We start from the raw sequence: 5,000 nt of genomic DNA on the forward strand, positions 1-5,000 counted from the left end.
ATGAACGTGAATGAGATTCCAACGTGTCTCAAATGAATCTACATGGCTATCTGGGGTTCTCTTCGGACAACTGTTGAACACAAAAGGAAAGGCCGTCCCTGGGTGGGCTTGAACCACCAACCTTTCGGTTAACAGCCGAACGCGCTAACCGATTGCGCCACAGAGACTGTGCCTGCAGTTGTTGCTAAATGATTTTATGGGGATGTATGTGTGTCTTGTGGAGTGAGGAAGTAAGTCTGCTCCAAGAAGTTTAACGCCACTTTTTCCCACAATGAAGCATTCACTGTATGGCAGCAGAGTGGCGCAGCGGAAGCGTGCTGGGCCCATAACCCAGAGGTCGATGGATCGAAACCATCCTCTGCTAGGTGTACGTTGGTTTTTATACCTTGCTTACCATATGGGCCAATTGTCGGCCATAGCCCCTTAAGAGAAAGTGTCATTAGGGCCTTGCTGTAACATATATAGTAGTGTAACTATTTCAACTAATGTACCCTTCTTAAACTTGAAGGTTGAATACAAACAGAAGCAGAGTGGCACAGCGGAAGCGTGCTGGGCCCATAACCCAGAGGTCGATGGATCGAAACCATCCTCTGCTAGGCATGAATTCATTTTTGCGCCTTGCTTTATCGCATGGGCAAAACGGTTTCCATTGCCCTGTAAGAGAAAGTGTAATAAGGGCCCTGCTGTAACGTACATATTAGGGTAGCTAAGACTACTCCTGGGCCGTTCTTGCAGTTGAAGAGATGGGTGAACTGTGACACCGCACTTAAAAAAAAAAAAAAAAAAAAAAAAAAAAACAGCAAACAGAGGAGCTTCCCCATATTGGAGCATTGGATTTGGTCAAGTCTTAAGCCAATGTGTTGTAGGGCACAAGTAAGCTTTGGGTTAGCAGGAATGGTTGCATGGCCACCTAGCTTTTCATCCTTCCCACCCTTGCCCTGGAATCTTCCAGACTTCAAATTGCTGTCCTTTGCTGTGTGTGTTGCACCAGCATCATCCAGGGGGGCACATGATCTTTCTGAAGTCTTGAATTGAAGTCTGTAAGCAGTATCACCATGTGTCCCACTGCTTACATCTAGCAAAGTAGGCAAATAAGCAAGCTCATTTTTCTCTTGGGTATATTGCAATGGTACATGCTAGGCGAGTTTCAGCATGTAGCGTTGGTGGTATAGTGGTGAGCATAGCTGCCTTCCAAGCAGTTGACCCGGGTTCGATTCCCGGCCAACGCATGTGAGCTTGCTTTTGGCACCCTACAATTCCATGGAAGACAAGACCAAGACAAGATCTCTGAACAGTTAGGACATCCTGCACCTGCTCAGTCTCTGGAGAGGTTCCATTCCGGTGCAGCAGACTCTACGCCAGCTTAAAGTTCTTTCTAAATGGTCAACACTTAATGCAGACACTCTATAATGTTCTAAACAAATAGCTAGCAAGGCACTAAAGCGAGCCTGTCCTTGGGTGGGCTTGAACTGCCTTTCTTTGGCTTGACAGCCGTCGCCAGGCTTTGGGTTCGATCCCCGGCTAATACTTTACTGCTGCTTCTGGGGTACAGAAAACTTCATTTGGTCACAGACACTGCCAGGGATGTCTGTTGTATCACTAAGACATGAACTTGATGCTGCTCACCCTTTTCATGAACGTGAATGAGATTCCAACGTGTCTCAAATGAATCTACATGGCTATCTGGGGTTCTCTTCGGACAACTGTTGAACACAAAAGGAAAGGCCGTCCCTGGGTGGGCTTGAACCACCAACCTTTCGGTTAACAGCCGAACGCGCTAACCGATTGCGCCACAGAGACTGTGCCTGCAGTTGTTGCTAAATGATTTTATGGGGATGTATGTGTGTCTTGTGGAGTGAGGAAGTAAGTCTGCTCCAAGAAGTTTAACGCCACTTTTTCCCACAATGAAGCATTCACTGTATGGCAGCAGAGTGGCGCAGCGGAAGCGTGCTGGGCCCATAATCCAGAGGTCGATGGATTGAAACCATCCTCTGCTAGGTGTACGTTGGTTTTTATACCTTGCTTACCATATGGGCCAATTGTCGGCCATAGCCCCTTAAGAGAAAGTGTCATTAGGGCCTTGCTGTAACATATATAGTAGTGTAACTATTTCAACTAATGTACCCTTCTTAAACTTGAAGGTTGAATACAAACAGAAGCAGAGTGGCACAGTGGAAGCGTGCTGGGCCCATAACCCAGAGGTCGATGGATCGAAACCATCCTCTGCTAGGCATGAATTCATTTTTGCGCCTTGCTTTATCGCATGGGCAAAACGTTTTCCATTGCCCTGTAAGAGAAAGTGTAATAAGGGCCCTGCTGTAACGTACATATTAGGGTAGCTAAGACTACTCCTGTGCCGTTCTTGCAGTTGAAGAGATGGGTGAACTGTGACACCGCACTTAAAAAAAAAAAAAAAAAAAAAAAAAAAAAACAGCAAACAGAGGAGCTTCCCCATATTGGAGCATTGGATTTGGTCAAGTCTTAAGCCAATGTGTTGTAGGGCACAAGTAAGCTTTGGGTTAGCAGGAATGGTTGCATGGCCACCTAGCTTTTCATCCTTCCCACCCTTGCCCTGGAATCTTCCAGACTTCAAATTGCTGTCCTTTGCTGTGTGTGTTGCACCAGCATCATCCAGGGGGGCACATGATCTTTCTGAAGTCTTGAATTGAAGTCTGTAAGCAGTATCACCATGTGTCCCACTGCTTACATCTAGCAAAGTAGGCAAATAAGCAAGCTCATTTTTCTCTTGGGTATATTGCAATGGTACATGCTAGGCGAGTTTCAGCATGTAGCGTTGGTGGTATAGTGGTGAGCATAGCTGCCTTCCAAGCAGTTGACCCGGGTTCGATTCCCGGCCAACGCATGTGAGCTTGCTTTTGGCACCCTACAATTCCATGGAAGACAAGACCAAGACAAGATCTCTGAACAGTTAGGACATCCTGCACCTGCTCAGTCTCTGGAGAGGTTCCATTCCGGTGCAGCAGACTCTACGCCAGCTTAAAGTTCTTTCTAAATGGTCAACACTTAATGCAGACACTCTATAATGTTCTAAACAAATAGCTAGCAAGGCACTAAAGCGAGCCTGTCCTTGGGTGGGCTTGAACTGCCTTTCTTTGGCTTGACAGCCGTCGCCAGGCTTTGGGTTCGATCCCCGGCTAATACTTTACTGCTGCTTCTGGGGTACAGAAAACTTCATTTGGTCACAGACACTGCCAGGGATGTCTGTTGTATCACTAAGACATGAACTTGATGCTGCTCACCCTTTTCATGAACGTGAATGAGATTCCAACGTGTCTCAAATGAATCTACATGGCTATCTGGGGTTCTCTTCGGACAACTGTTGAACACAAAAGGAAAGGCCGTCCCTGGGTGGGCTTGAACCACCAACCTTTCGGTTAACAGCCGAACGCGCTAACCGATTGCGCCACAGAGACTGTGCCTGCAGTTGTTGCTAAATGATTTTATGGGGATGTATGTGTGTCTTGTGGAGTGAGGAAGTAAGTCTGCTCCAAGAAGTTTAACGCCACTTTTTCCCACAATGAAGCATTCACTGTATGGCAGCAGAGTGGCGCAGCGGAAGCGTGCTGGGCCCATAATCCAGAGGTCGATGGATTGAAACCATCCTCTGCTAGGTGTACGTTGGTTTTTATACCTTGCTTACCATATGGGCCAATTGTCGGCCATAGCCCCTTAAGAGAAAGTGTCATTAGGGCCTTGCTGTAACATATATAGTAGTGTAACTATTTCAACTAATGTACCCTTCTTAAACTTGAAGGTTGAATACAAACAGAAGCAGAGTGGCACAGTGGAAGCGTGCTGGGCCCATAACCCAGAGGTCGATGGATCGAAACCATCCTCTGCTAGGCATGAATTCATTTTTGCGCCTTGCTTTATCGCATGGGCAAAACGTTTTCCATTGCCCTGTAAGAGAAAGTGTAATAAGGGCCCTGCTGTAACGTACATATTAGGGTAGCTAAGACTACTCCTGTGCCGTTCTTGCAGTTGAAGAGATGGGTGAACTGTGACACCGCACTTAAAAAAAAAAAAAAAAAAAAAAAAAAAAAACAGCAAACAGAGGAGCTTCCCCATATTGGAGCATTGGATTTGGTCAAGTCTTAAGCCAATGTGTTGTAGGGCACAAGTAAGCTTTGGGTTAGCAGGAATGGTTGCATGGCCACCTAGCTTTTCATCCTTCCCACCCTTGCCCTGGAATCTTCCAGACTTCAAATTGCTGTCCTTTGCTGTGTGTGTTGCACCAGCATCATCCAGGGGGGCACATGATCTTTCTGAAGTCTTGAATTGAAGTCTGTAAGCAGTATCACCATGTGTCCCACTGCTTACATCTAGCAAAGTAGGCAAATAAGCAAGCTCATTTTTCTCTTGGGTATATTGCAATGGTACATGCTAGGCGAGTTTCAGCATGTAGCGTTGGTGGTATAGTGGTGAGCATAGCTGCCTTCCAAGCAGTTGACCCGGGTTCGATTCCCGGCCAACGCATGTGAGCTTGCTTTTGGCACCCTACAATTCCATGGAAGACAAGACCAAGACAAGATCTCTGAACAGTTAGGACATCCTGCACCTGCTCAGTCTCTGGAGAGGTTCCATTCCGGTGCAGCAGACTCTACGCCAGCTTAAAGTTCTTTCTAAATGGTCAACACTTAATGCAGACACTCTATAATGTTCTAAACAAATAGCTAGCAAGGCACTAAAGCGAGCCTGTCCTTGGGTGGGCTTGAACTGCCTTTCTTTGGCTTGACAGCCGTCGCCAGGCTTTGGGTTCGATCCCCGGCTAATACTTTACTGCTGCTTCTGGGGTACAGAAAACTTCATTTGGTCACAGACACTGCCAGGGATGTCTGTTGTATCACTAAGACATGAACTTGATGCTGCTCACCCTTTTCATGAACGTGAATGAGATTCCAACGTGTCTCAAATGAATCTACATGGCTATCTGGGGTTCTCTTCGGACAACTGTTGAACACAAAAGGAAAGGCCGTCCC

At 46.6% G+C, this 5,000-nt stretch overlaps 7 non-coding genes across 7 annotated transcripts in view; 3 read left to right on the forward strand and 4 right to left on the reverse strand.

Annotated features, from left to right (window-relative positions):
• Positions 1-93: 93 nt before the first annotated feature.
• TRNAN-GUU (transfer RNA asparagine (anticodon GUU)) lies at positions 94-167 on the reverse strand. The gene has a single exon. It is a non-coding gene; the product is annotated as a tRNA-Asn (tRNA).
• Positions 168-1,157: 990 nt separating this feature from the next.
• TRNAG-UCC (transfer RNA glycine (anticodon UCC)) lies at positions 1,158-1,229 on the forward strand. Its single transcript has one exon. It is a non-coding gene; the product is annotated as a tRNA-Gly (tRNA).
• Positions 1,230-1,726: 497 nt separating this feature from the next.
• On the reverse strand, positions 1,727-1,800 carry TRNAN-GUU (transfer RNA asparagine (anticodon GUU)). Its single transcript has one exon. It is a non-coding gene; the product is annotated as a tRNA-Asn (tRNA).
• A 991-nt stretch (positions 1,801-2,791) lies between these two features.
• Positions 2,792-2,863, forward strand: TRNAG-UCC (transfer RNA glycine (anticodon UCC)). Its single transcript has one exon. It is a non-coding gene; the product is annotated as a tRNA-Gly (tRNA).
• A 497-nt stretch (positions 2,864-3,360) lies between these two features.
• Positions 3,361-3,434, reverse strand: TRNAN-GUU (transfer RNA asparagine (anticodon GUU)). Its single transcript has one exon. It is a non-coding gene; the product is annotated as a tRNA-Asn (tRNA).
• A 991-nt stretch (positions 3,435-4,425) lies between these two features.
• On the forward strand, positions 4,426-4,497 carry TRNAG-UCC (transfer RNA glycine (anticodon UCC)). The gene has a single exon. It is a non-coding gene; the product is annotated as a tRNA-Gly (tRNA).
• A 497-nt stretch (positions 4,498-4,994) lies between these two features.
• Positions 4,995-5,000, reverse strand: part of TRNAN-GUU (transfer RNA asparagine (anticodon GUU)) — a 74-nt gene continuing 68 nt past the window's right edge. The window contains exon 1 of the tRNA in view: positions 4,995-5,000. This exon is cut by the window's right edge and continues 68 nt beyond it. This is a non-coding gene — a tRNA (tRNA-Asn).

This window comes from Hyperolius riggenbachi, chromosome 4 (assembly GCF_040937935.1).
Source record: "Hyperolius riggenbachi isolate aHypRig1 chromosome 4, aHypRig1.pri, whole genome shotgun sequence".
Classification (NCBI taxonomy): domain Eukaryota; kingdom Metazoa; phylum Chordata; class Amphibia; order Anura; family Hyperoliidae; genus Hyperolius; species Hyperolius riggenbachi.